The sequence below is a fragment of the Atta cephalotes genome (assembly GCF_000143395.1).
Source record: "Atta cephalotes unplaced genomic scaffold scaffold00020, whole genome shotgun sequence".
NCBI lineage: Eukaryota > Metazoa > Arthropoda > Insecta > Hymenoptera > Formicidae > Atta > Atta cephalotes.
Genome location: NW_012130084.1, coordinates 3,972,154 through 3,986,962, shown reverse-complemented (window position 1 = coordinate 3,986,962; position 14,809 = coordinate 3,972,154). Strand labels below are relative to the sequence as shown.

General features: G+C 28.8%; 1 protein-coding gene across 1 annotated transcript in view; it reads right to left on the bottom strand.

The window, feature by feature from the left end:
- Positions 1-14,809, bottom strand: part of LOC105619310 (ras-specific guanine nucleotide-releasing factor 2-like) — a 122,464-nt gene that overhangs the window by 81,866 nt on the left and 25,789 nt on the right. The gene's annotated exons all lie outside the window — the stretch shown is intronic.

Here is a 14,809-nt window from a genome sequence, read left to right as displayed (position 1 = left end):
TATATGACTGTATCTAGTAAATTAACGTGTCTAGTAATTAATGTGTATATATGTAATTCACGCGTAAGTGCATATAGAATTATTTATTAGTAGAAATGCATTTTTAGCGTAAAGCGAAAGAAGTAAATTACCAACAAAAAATTAAATTAAAAATGCAATAGCGTAATAACGGATTAAAAATTATTCGCATCGTTGAGTAATTAAATCAAGCTAACCATGTGTTTTGATATATTGACATTTCTCTTTTGTTACATTCCGAGCGCAAGATTTGCGTAGAAATTTCTTAATCATGCGCATTTATACAAAATAAAAATACTGCATAAACTCTTTTTTAAAAAATCTTTCTAAGAAATGTATAAATGTAGAAATGTAGGAAAATATACAAATTTTGAATCCACAGATTTTAGATATTTTAGATATTTTATATTGTAATCGTACACTCGAAAAGTCGTGTGTCCTTCCGTATTCCCAATATTTTCATTTTGTAATCATGTATATTTTCATTGTATATCGAGTAAAGAGGATGGATCATCCGCTTTGTCTCCACCCGCTTTGTCCAAAGGATCTACTGGATGCGAATTTGGAAAGGATAGAATAAATTGAAGCACCAAGTGAAAAATTTTAACTCGAATACATGTTTAAAGACACAGAATTCTTATTATTATCTCTATTATTATCTCTATTATTATCTCTAAAATTATTCACACTGATTAAGGAACAATTACAGATAATAATTAAGCTACGTACCTAAGGAAAAATCACAAGAAAACACTCAATTTTCTATATGTCTCTATTAAACACAAACACGGAATCATATATCGTTTCATAGCGTCGCTCGATCATTCTTTCAACTATTAGACTCATAGCGCAATCTTAGATAGATAAGCGAAAATAAAAGGTATTCGCTTTATCCAGAATATCTATTTTTTATCCGGGTTTCCCCTACATATAAAAGATATTATATAAAATTATTATATAAAATTATATATAAAATTTTTGATAAAACATACAAAAATTTAACTTTTGTTTTAAATAAATTAAAACTTAAAAACATTTATGTAAAATTTTCTGTTTACGTGAATATTATATGCACAATTTTTTTTTATTTTAATGCAAATCATATTTCTATATCATAAAACTTAAATTATTGGACAATGCATACAATACCTACATTTGTAATACACATTACAATTTTAACGCAATTCATTTCATATATTGATAAAGTACAAATTATTTTATACTTTAGCATTGTTATACATAATTAACATATTTAAAGCGAAAAGAAACAGAAAAGAGCGAGATTATTACATTTATTTATTAGAAATGTAAATATATTATTGCAGAATGTAACTGTATCATAATCGAAATATTAAACTAATAAATAATTTTAATATCAAACCTTTTAATATCAAAACACATGAAATTATTATTATTATTATTATTAACATAGTTATTATAATATTGTTTTTAACATGCTTTTAACACTGCAAATTCATTTGAAGAACACAATCGTTTTGCTAAGACTAAAATCAAGACAACGAGATAAAACTCATCGCAGCATGATATATCAATTTTATATTAATTTTATAGCGCGGTCAATTGGTTGTAATCGAAGATAAAAAAGCAGAGTTGGGAAGTAACTCGTTATTATTACAATTACTTTTTTAACAATGAATGAATAACGACGTTACATTTCAATAATTGTAACGTTAAGGAAATCCTGAAAACGATTAGTTATAGTATAAAAAGGACTACTAAAGATACACACAAACCATTTACGTGATATTGTGATATTACATATTATTATATCAATATCTCACGCACACATATATATCAGTTTTTATGTAATGAAATTGTTTTAATTAGAAGAATTCCAATTATAAGAACTCCACATTATTTCCAAATTACTTGTTTGTAGACTACAATTTTGTAAATACAGATGCATAGCTTTTTATATAAAGCAAATGTCGTGATGTGGCTCTAGAGCGCCATATTTGACTAAGAAATGATAAAGATCTCAATTTTGAAATCCTAATAAGAATGCGACCAACAATAATCGCCTTAACCTGACGCCATATAAAAATGGAAAATTGTTACACAGACGTTGAAGTAGGTCATAATGAATATGAAAAATATTTTTTGATATATTTTGATAATGTCGAACGTCGATTATGGTTTTGGAAAGTTAATAATTTTTATGGAATAATAGTCTTTTAATATAGTTAGTCTATATATAGATAAAATAAACTACTAAGTATACATAAAAAGCACTGAGAGGTACATTAGTTAAAAGCAAATATGTAACAAGATATAGATGTTTAAAAATGTCTCGGATCATTATAACCAGCCTTTATAGCGCCGGGTTAAAGTTGGAAGTCTAATGATTCTTGTTGGAATTTGCGCATCTAGCTGTGATATTGCATACAATTAACAATTTGTAAATTTTGATCTGAATATTTATGGCAGATTTACTTATTTATCATATTGAAAATTGGGTCGAAACGTCTGTGTTTCATATACTACTTAAACTAAATAAATTATTATATACATTAAAATCTATATCTTGCTCAAAGGCATGTTTTTTTATATAATATATTTGATTTAGTTCACTCGAGTTTCGAATTTTATATTATATAATTTTGAAAAACATACAGTCCATTTTATTTTTTATTAATAAATTTTTAATTATCTAGCAAGAAATTACCGTCGATTAAACATCGAATTGACATCGAATTGATATCAAAATTATCGTATCGATATCGATTCGACATCAATTCAATGAGTCATTTTTCGCTGAATAATATTTACTTTTTAAAAATAAAATTAAAAAAAAATAATTTTCCTTGTACTTTTTGCACTCACTGTGCGTATAATATTGGTATAGTGGTACGTAGGGATGTATCAATGACGTAATTATATGTGCGTAAATCCTCTATTGAGTCGATAAAAGAGATGAATATAGGATCCTCTTAATGGTAATGCAATTCTATTTTTTGGGTAACGGAATAAAACATTATTGTCATCATTACTTAATACACGTACAATACATATGATGCATCCATATAATCATTATAGATCTCGTGTTAAATTGATTAATCAGCAATATAAACAAACAGAGATAACACTCATGGGCAATAATAAAAATATATCCTATATAAAAACTATCAATTTTTATTAATTTGATAAGATATGTCCATAAAAATTGAATCTTAATTCTGGTTTTCATGATACATCAATTATAAATATACAAATATCAATAATTTCATTGTGTAATAAGAAATAAGTGAGTGATATTCTCCAACATTTTGCAATATAAGCAACCATTTCCAGTATATTTTTGTCTGCTAAACTTGAATTTTTTTGTCCAAATTTGATATTCTGTAACAATTTTGAGAAAAATATTATTAAAGAGTTAAAAAACGACGATCTTGAAGATTTTCATGACATATTACCAACAGCAAAAGTATTTTTAACTTGTTTCTAAATTTGATGCCACACAAGAATATCAACTTTCAGCTTTAGCATTGTTTCATTTTAGTATGATTTTTCGTTTCCGAAATGTAGCAATTTGAAAATAATTCTTCTTTTATAAGATATAATGGAAAAGCTGTGTTATTCTATCTTAATATTAACCATTGAACAACAGTTTTATATTTAGCAAGCAAAAAAACATTGAAAATGATTATTTACACTCGCGATAGAAAGATAAATTTTATTTCTCAGTGTAATTGGATCTCTAAGAAAAAGGTAAAGGTCATTAAAAGGTAAAAAAGTAACAAAAAACTTTAACAACTCGTTAGTTCTTGAGTAACAGTAAAGATAACAAGTTTTACGGTAGAAAGTAATTTAAAATCAGTAACAAATAACCAATTATTTTTCGGAAAAAGTAATGGTAACGAATTATGTTTATATAATAAAATAACGTTTCCAACTCTGTAAAAAAAAAGTATTAAAATATGTTACATCTTTTATCAGATCATTAATTCCTGAGATACCTTAATTAAAAGCTTAATTAAATGTTTAACATGAAATTTCCGGATAAGTTGCTTGGTGACGCGGCGTTTTCTTTTTCTTTTTTTTCTTGTGCATTTGACGTCATCCCGTTCTACATTTAAACATGATCGTGCAATCGAGAACAATACGTTATTTTAAGGAGGATAGTCCTTCGGAATATTTCTTCCATAGAAATACTTATTATTCTTCTTTAAATGCGTGTAAAATAATGATTAACTCTTTGATTAAGCAGGATGCGGAATTATATTATTATATTCAATTAAAACACACGATTTTCATAAAACATTTAAACAAATCAAAAAAACATTTTTCACAAAAACCAAACAAGTTTCGTCAAAAAAATTAAATGTTCGAGAAACAGAAAAAAATTTCTCTTAAAACCATTCTTAATCTTGATTGAAGGCCCCCATAGATTAAAATATTGGGTTGGAAAGTTCGTGCTGCAAAAGATTTAAATTTAATAAATGTACTAAAATTTAAATCTTCTGCGTTTCAATTTTCCTTCAAAATCGGCACGAACTTTCCAGACAACCCAATAGTAAAGATAGAAAACCAATATGAGCCAGCATAGGTTGTTTGTAAGAATTCCATATATTTAAAGTAAAATAGAATTATAGACGTCAATCCTTATTATTGGGTTATCCTCAATGTAGATTTGAAACAATTCATCCATGCAAATTAAACAATGTAACAGTTAAATTAATGTTAACTAATGTCACTTAACTAATGTCGTCAATAATTAAAATTTAAAAATTGTCTGTTGTATTTAATACAACGAATACTTAAACAATAAAATTATCTATAATATACAATACATAAAAAAATACCACCTTGATTAAAAAGTTTCCGGAATTATCACCAAGTGATGCTCTGAGTCAGCTGATTTGAGTTCTGTTTTTTTGGTTAGGTTGCCACATCTATCATTGACATTCCCACCAAATTTTATCACCATAGCTTGACATTTGTAAAAGTTACGCCGTCTTAAGTACATCTACCTCTGCTCATATTTTCGATTTTTTACAGTTTTAAAAATGGAGTTGAATTTGCAACAACGAGTTTGTATTAAATTTTGCGTAAAAATGGATTGGTGTGAAAACTTTGAAAATGTTGGGAAACTGTTTCGGCAGTGATACTCTAAAGAAAACAGCCGTTTATGAGTGGCATGAAAAAACCATTATGGGGAACGCGTTTTAACAGCCGAAAGGAAGTAATGGAAAAATCAAAGACGGCTCTGATGGCTATGCTGACAATAGAGTTCCAGAAATGTTTCGAGAGCTGGATCAAGCGCTGATATAAGTGCGTTGCAGTCGATGGGGAGTACTTTGAAGGGGACAATATCACTTTTATTGAATAAAACTTGTATTTTGAATTTTCTGAATGAATTCCGGGAACTTTTTGATCAAAGTAGTATAATAAAATTCTTAAAATACTAATCAAATTGTCATTAAAGAATTGGATAAAACTGATATTAAATATTGACGATCGTCAATTAATGTGGAACGTGCTTACAGCAAGGCATTACGAGAAAGTGTGAGAGGTCAAACGAAATTATTCTTATTAAATAGGGAAAAGAATACAATAAATAATACGAACAAATGTAAATAAATTACAAAAGTTAAGTGTAAACATTAACTATAAGATCTTGGAAATATCAATCTTCTTAAAATAACTCATGATATAAAGAATCCAACATATCAGTATTCTCTTGTAAATTTAATTCATTTTTGTTTTTTTTATGTAAATTGACTCTGAGATTAATCATTTATAGGTTTTTTCTTTATCTAAAATCCTTAATTCCAATCAAATTCATAATTGAGTTTCAATCTATGTTCCGTGATAACAAAGTGTTGATTAATATACATCTATTAATGTGATTATCAATGTTCTGATAATTTGGTTTTCTTAAAAAAATAACTTCTTGTTATTTTTAACTTCAATGTATGAAATCAATCCATTTCTGTGATTAATTTTAAAGGAACAACATATTAACGTATGCATTTAATAAATAATAAATTAAATTTGAATCAAATTTAATATATTATATTAACGCTACATGTATATTAGATAATGTATATTTAATATATTATTATATTATTATATATTAATTATATATTAATACATATATTATTATATATTAATATATTATTATAACATATATTAAAATTAATATATTATATTTTCTTTAATTAAATTATTTAACTCCATTATTTTAATAAAATTAATGACATATTAAATAGGGGCAGTAGTAACCTATAAAAATGATTAAAAATAATTGAAATTGAATATAATTTAATATTATAAATTTAATACTGTTAAGTAAGTAGTAATCAAATAGTAATCAAAAGATTAATATCAAGAGATACGATAATATTTCGCACCAAGTCACGCGCAACATGCAGTATAGCGGCACCACAATAACAGGAAAGGAATGTTCTTTAGTAAGAAGATGTCGGTAACGGAGGAAACTTCCTGCATGTGAAGAAGGGCAGTTCCCCAGGATTCTTTCGATGACTCGGCTAAGAACATTATTCAGATTCCTGTTCTAGCGCGCCTTTCTGCTCACCTACGACCTACATCTCGCGCTGCCCCTGGCCTCGCCCTCCTGACCCGCTGAGGTCACTATGAGCATCTGTTAATCTTAATTACGATACATCATTGCCACTGAGATATTCCTACTCTCAAAGTCGTCTGATCGACAGGAGTCTGCGCTCTTGACGGATGTTCAATCTATAGTTACCGCATGTGCAACCTCCTGTCACCCTTTGCACGATGCACCACTAGAGTTACACGATGCATTTCCGCGGAACGGATAGAAATTAGTATCTCTCGGGAGAAGTCGGATGTAGTTGATTTGGCTGTTGATATGATAGCAAAATGAGAATAAAAAAGACGCAGAAATATCGAAGCAATTACCGTTTTTTTAGGTAAATGAGGATAAAATCTCAATTACTATATCTATATTATAAAATTAGTACATAAAAATAATTAAAGAAAAAATAATTAAAGAAAATTGAAATTAATAAAACACTTACAATTTCACATAAAAGTTTTAACAATTAGAAAGATAATATTAATCATAAAATGGAAAAATTAATTTAAAAAAAATAAAATTGATAAATTAATTAAAAGAATAAAAATTAATAATAATATTTACACTATGTATCATTAAATTTATAAATTGTAAATTGATTAAATACTCAGACAACATAAAATCTAAAATCAGGACATAAGACGTCTTTTAGACATTATTCACAGAAAAAGTGGCATCATCTTGTAATTAAAAAAATAATTTTTTACAGTTTTGCTAGAAAATGTTTTATAAGTGAAGAATCTATCATTTATTATTGACATTAACAGTATATACATCAATATATATACTATTGATGTATCAATGATTATAGCCTTTCTGAAAAGTAGTATGTGTTTATAATATTTCAATCTTCAATGCTATATATTTCCATCTTTAGTTCTTGAATATAATACTAATTTGCGCAGATCCTGAATTTATTCCAACTTTAACTCGCATAACTTTAATTTTCAAGTGAACATTGAATTGCAATTGTTTGCTCCTAGAGAATTGAGGATGCATCAACTGTATACTCTTATAGAAATCTAATACTGGCAAATACTAAAAGATAATCAATTATTACTTATTTTAATAATTAATTATTACTTATTTTAAGTATTAAAGTGTACTATTGTTCAGAATTTTAGTACTCCAAATAATTACTCCAAATAATCTTTTAATAACACAGATCTACAAAAAAAGTATACACTCCTATTGGAGTGGAGACTCAGTTATTCTTATGTATTTTGAGTCACTGAATACGAATCTGACATCAAAATAGAACTATCCAGGATAAATGTCAAGGTAATTGTCAATCTAGAGCGAAAAAATGACCTATTTTTTCCCATTTGATTCATTTTTTCGCTTTAGATTGAAAATTTACGCTGGATAGTCATATTTTGATATCAGATTCATATTCAACGAATACATAAGAATAATTGAATCTCCACCCCAGAAACAGAGTATTTTTTTGTGAGCCTGTATAATAAATTGACCAATATTAGATTTCTTTTAAAAATAATCTGTATAAAATGACTGAAGTTGAAAATTTATATACTTATAAACATATACACATATAAAAAAGAATATATATACAATACAATATACAAAATAGTTCAATAAAATCAATATTTATTTAATAATATAATTTTATAATTTAAATATAATTTTTTTCATTTTATCTTCATCATTTTTCAAAAAAGTGTCTACTTCTTATTAATAATGTATTCTTTAAGACGTCTTTTGTTCCAATTTCACAGTGTCTAACAATAAATATGCACTATACATATATTTTTTTTAAATTAACAAAATAATTATTGGATATAAAGTCAAAATTAATATTATTAAAGTATTATTAAAGTTAAAATATGCAAATCTTTCAGCAAAAAACAGCCAGAAACAAGTTATTAATAAAATAATTAAATTATTATAGATAAATGACAGATAAATTAACAACATGTCGGGAAATGACATGTCGCACATATTGCGGAATATCATTATGCTAAACGTCATAAGAAAAATGTGCGTAAATTAGATTTCAGACCTTTGCAAAAATGTAATTAGCAAAAGCGGGAGGGAAGTGGGAAGGAGAAGAGACTAGAGAGACAGATGACGTGGAGAAGAGAGAAACGAGAGAGATAAGAGATAAGCGGCGCGGAAGCTACTCCGCGCGAAGTAAGCTCCCACGAGAAGCTTATTTTTAGCTGAAAACAGAATCGATTCATCCCTTCTGATGCTATGTCGGTTGTCGCGATGGTACCAGTAACGTCGAGCCCAAAGCCACGCGGCGATCGAAGAGGGATGGCAGTGAGAATAAGAATGGTACGAGCGGTAGCAGAGTTGCCACTCATCATGTTTATAAGTGAGAGAAACAGAGAGGCATAAAAGAGGAAAAAACAAAAAATAGCGCACGCGCGCGCGCGCGCGCGCGCGCGCGCACACACACATCTTCATGCTCCTCTGACCCCTTTTACCGGTCTATCCTAGCGCCTTTACTCGGTAGCCCTGTTCCGCATGTGCCTGTAGTATCCGCGTAGTCATGCTGATGTAAAATTCAGTACACTTTGATTCAGTATCCGGAACATTTTATCCCCTCAAACTATGTGCTTCCCTTCGTCTTCTTTTTTCTCTCTTGATTATTTCTTTTATTTATTCCACTTTGATCATGATACCCGCACCAACGAAATAGGATCTCCTTAATTTACCACAACTTTATTAAACTTCCAAAGACTTTTTAGTCTGATAATTATTATGAGCTTATATAATACTTACGTCACTCTTTGATTCGTAAATAGGTTCAGAAAAATTGTGCTTTATACAACATCTTGCGAGGAAATATAATGCAAATATTTTCTTTGTCAGTAGAATTTAGAGAGAACAAATTTTAAATTAAAAGTATTACATAAATATCACTCCAAATTTTAACGATATTAACTGGATGTTACTGTTTAAATAACCCGATTATATATTTCAACGACGATATATATTTCAACGACGATATATATTTCAACGACGATATATATTTCAACGACGTTTATATTATATTAGTGCATATAATATAATATTCAATTTTAGATTCATTTGGCAGGAACATGTAGGATTAATTTGACGGCTGATTAAACGCAAATATAATCGATTGATGGATGAAGAGCATCGATGGCATCGTTACCTATTGGATGGCCAATGCGTGCTACTGTGATGACCGCGGCCCATTAATCTTCATAGTTCGCAATGGATTCATTCAATAGTGTCATGAAGCGCTGTTGATAGACTTCGGTATACATTAGCGCGGATTGCCAGTTCTTATCGAGCTCAATTGGATTCAGATAGAATTTTCGAAAATTAATTAGCATATTGCAAAATTTCATTGTTTATACGCGACATAAAAATCACAGTCTATCAAAGTTTATAACTGCAAGTTTAATACAATATATTGTAAAATTATATATTGTAAAATTTCTCCAGCAGTAAAAGTTCTACATACTGAAAATGAGATAATTTTTGCACAAATTTTGATAATGTTCAGATTTCTTCTATCAATGATTGATCTTCTGTCAAATATCAATTTAGAATTAAAAATAATGAAAAAACTTTTATATTTTCGTGCTAATTTCATCATAATGGTTCAAATCCCTACTTTCATATGATAAAAAACAATTTTGCATCTTTATCTCGTTTTCACTTATATTTTTAGTAGAAATCTGTTGAAATATAGTAGTGAAAAGATGAAAAATTACTGGTTGTAAGGATATATGTAGTTTTTCTACAAAAAAGTGTGAATGGAAAATTTATATTTTTTATATAAATATAAATATTATATAAGTAATAGTAATGTATATAGGTAACATAATACAGGTCAAATAAATATTTAGCAATAAAATTTTATAATTTAATCCTTAAAAAGTAAAGATTGTCAATTTGCAACGTTCACTTTAAATTAAATTCGAGATAAATTTGCAGTAATTTCAGAATCAATGCAAACTAATTAATTATTATAATTATATTAAACTGGAAATGGAAATATATGTAGCATTAAACATTAAAATAAGCTGTTTTGATCCGCCAGAAAGGTTATACATTATATATACATATTAGAGTTATACAAGGTTATATACAAAGTCTCTTATTATGAGATAGGCGCCTAATATGAGTGAAATGGCATTTCTGTAAAGTGAAATGCTATTTAGCAGAGTTGAGTAACAAAATAAGGCACATTTATCTTTCGTATCATACGATCACTGTCCGTTCAAATTTTTGAACTTGGCTAGGAAATATTTGTACGCGTCGCTTTGACATTTCAGTGAGACGCAGCGAAAAAACGCGATGAAAGGTATTCGAGTCACGCTTGACCTCTCGTTTACACGAGGGGATAAGCGTCGGCTTCCTGTAGTTCTGCAGCTCGGCTTGTGAATTCAACTCCCACGATATATTCGCGGGAATGGATTTAATTTCACAGCTCAATTAAAGAACGGAGAGAAAAGCACGCGGGAAGTTATGGAAGACAGCTATCGGCATGCAATGGCGGTTAAAACGACACGGAATTGACGATAAGAACCGCGATAGGATGAGAACGGCGCGTGCAATCTCACATTGCAGCGCTGCATTGCTGCAGTGCAACATGCATATCGCGAAACGGCAGCCCTTCGAGCCCTTTTCCCACAGCGCCCATTCAATTGTCACCGCGTTGTACGCCTGACGTGGCAGCCGTCGAATTAAAGCCCCGCGAGTCGAACGAGTTACATTTACGCCACTTTGCCCGCACATCACGAGCTCGGCATTCAGTCCCCAGAGAGCGGGTGAGGTTGTCAAGGGACTTCTCGAGAATCAATTAACGGACAAATTTGCCGCGGCCTGCCACTGCGATCGCCTCACGTCGCCATCAGACTATTATACACTGTTAAATTCATGTCAAATTATATCCAATTTGAATTATTTTTAATCATTTCTGTATTAAGAAAAAAATTTTTCAATATTTATAATTATCTATTACTAATTATCTATTACTATAATTATGATTTTTATTGCTATACTTTTGGTAATAATATCTATATGTAATGATAACTGTAATTCTATCAACAAATATATATAGTTGGTAATCAAAAATAATGGTAATTATAATTATTATTATCACAAAAATGATTACAATCATTATTATTTAACTATAATTTATAATTACTTTTCGAGATAATTTATAGTATGGTTGGCCATAACTTAAAGAGGCAACTTAAAATGATTATCCTAAAAATGACGATAGTTAAATTATAATAATTTCAATTATTTTTACAGTAATAATAATTATAATTATTATTTTTTGTTGTCAATATACATATTTATTGATAGAATTATACATATAGTTATAATATAGATAGAATTATACATATAGTTATAATATAATTATACATATAGTTATAGCAGTAATAATCATAATTATAACATGTGATTAGAGTTATAAATAATATTAGGAAATAAAGTGTATAGACTCTCGTGTTGAATTAATCAATTACTAATGATCAAGAAAAATTTTATATCATTCTAAAATGATGAAATTAATGAAAAAATAACGGAAATTGCAACGACTCATTTTTTAATAATATTGTAGTAATGGTAACAAGTTATTTTTTAAATCAGTACCGAGTAACTTAAATAAATTACTTTATAAAAGAACTATCCTCTACAGTTACATATCAAAATGTTTTTTTTTCAGCGTATATATTACTATTCAATGTCGTTATTTTAATTAAAACAATAAACAATTTATAATTTAAGAAAATATAATAAAGACTCAAATTTAGTCCATTATTTACTAAGTGCATACATTAAGAGGGTTCTAATCTAACGAAACAAAAAAATCGATTTTTTTTTACATATTCGCAAGTATTTGGCATAAAAAATATGTCAAAAGGAATTAGCTCGATTCACAAAATTAATAAAGTTATAGCATCTGTAATAGGGAGCGGTCTCCAGCTCATTTTCGACACTCGGGCCGCGCGGCGCACAATAAAACATTAATCGACATTTTTATTTCGGCTAAGGTCGGAAAATCGTTATTCTTAAAAGGCCGTGTACATTTGGAGAGAGGTCTTTCTAACGATCAAGTTTGATCTCCTTGTGAAGAAGCATTTATTTTCTCGGCTTAGTGTAGCTTTGAACGTTGAAATGAGCGGACGCAAATTGTTTATTTACACGCAATATTAAAAATGGATAAAAAAGGTGAGAAATTTAATCAAGTTCGTATATATTATACCAATTTTAAAAATTATGAGTGTAATAGGAATAGTCAGCAAGCGGAGATGTACGCAAACTCTTGGAATGAAGCTTGTATCACTCGCTCGGGAGAAGCGACGCTCTACTGATTTCGCTAGAAAAAGGAAAGCAATTGTCAGGTTGTAGGGAAGAAAGAGGATTTCCGCAACGTTTTTAGGAGGAAAAGGAATATTTCCTCTATGGCTCCGGAGTAGCTGATTGAGCATAAATAAAATTTTCTCTATATAATCAGTATGAAAAGCTTTAAACGTTTCTTTCAAAATCACGTTTTTCAAATTGGCTGCCATGATATTTCGAAAACCAGTTGATCAATCGAGTTGGACATGTGCACACATCTTCAGCACATATAGTGCCACGATGAAATCGAAATATATTTTTTGTAATTTTTACAACCATTTTAGTAAGAAAAAAACAGCAAAAATCGAAACTTAATTTTTGACATGACATCATTTTTTAAATTTTCAGTATTTTTTTTCGTTTAGGTACCTGCTAGTGAAACTCATACTAATTAAAAATTTCTTTGGTTTTTTTTGTTTCAGATGAGCAGAAGAGCTGGAATCGTGGCAGCTACGGATCTATTTTTTTTTGTTCATCACTTTGTTTAATGTTTGTTGTTAACAGTGCATTCTGATAATTACTTTTTAATAAAAAAATTCTGAAACATATATCAAACATGTATAAATATGTAGAAAGAAACCCCGTCTCAAAAAACTTTATATTATATTTTTAAAAAATTCGCAAAAATAGCATAAAATTCAACTTCTAGACTAAAATATCCCCTTAAAATAGACATTAATTACTTCGAAATCAATCTCAGAAATAGATTAATTTATATTTTGTCATATATGGAAATTAAAAATAACAAAATGTTATTCAACTCAAGAAATTGGATTTTATTTTTTCTTTGATATTTAACGATATAAATACGCATTGCGCTATTTCAGCTATTTTAACGAGATTCTCATTCAGAGAAATATTGACCGAAATTTATTTAAATTAACATTAATCTTATTTTTTCTTTTTAAAGTTTGATATTAGAATTTTTTAAGACAGAGGGAAAATTAACGACGTTTATGAATCATTATTTCTGATTTCGAAGATTAGCAATTTAATTTTGCAGGAACAGTGTGGAACAAAATTTTATCAAATCTAATTAACCGACATCCCGCAGGGCAGCATGGCTCTCTGCCGAAGAGAATCTCTTGTATTTTTTAACTATATGAACAAAAAATTCTAGAGGAACGAACATCGACCGTCCTGTTGAATTTATTTTTGAAATTCCGTCCCGCAGGGTCGGAGGAAACAACCCTCGAGGCAGTCTTTCGCGTAAAATTGCAATTCCGCAGGGGTTTCTGATATCCTGCCCTCCGTGTTCTCATATTTCTCGGCGACGTATATCTGAAAATCTTTCGCAACGCAAGCGCATGATCGCCAACAAATTTCGCTCATTTTTCGTCTACTGCTTTTTTGATTGCTTAATCGTTTCTTCTAGCTTGTTTAACCTTCTCTTCGAACGTAGCTTCTATTCCAACATTTGGAATTGTAAGAGAGTCTACTGTGCATTTATGAATATTATACAAGGAAAAAATCGCGAATACAAAATTCACGATTTTGTAGTCTGATATGTTTAATTTAATTTAATTTATTGCGTATAGATTTTACATGAAAATGAAAATATATCAATGACGAAGCGGTATGGCTATTGTGACTTTATTCTTGAAAAATCACATAAAATATTATAAATATATGTTTATTATGTTTACGTCTATTATAAATTTTCGTATGTGATATAAATGTAAGAATGTAGGCTCTCTTATAATACAATATCTATCAGGTATGAATACTATATATATATATATATATATATATATATATATATATAATACTAGATAGTAAAAAAAAGTAAAGAAAGAATAAGTATAAAACGAAACGTAAAGTACGTAACCGTTAGTTAAGTAAGTTAGT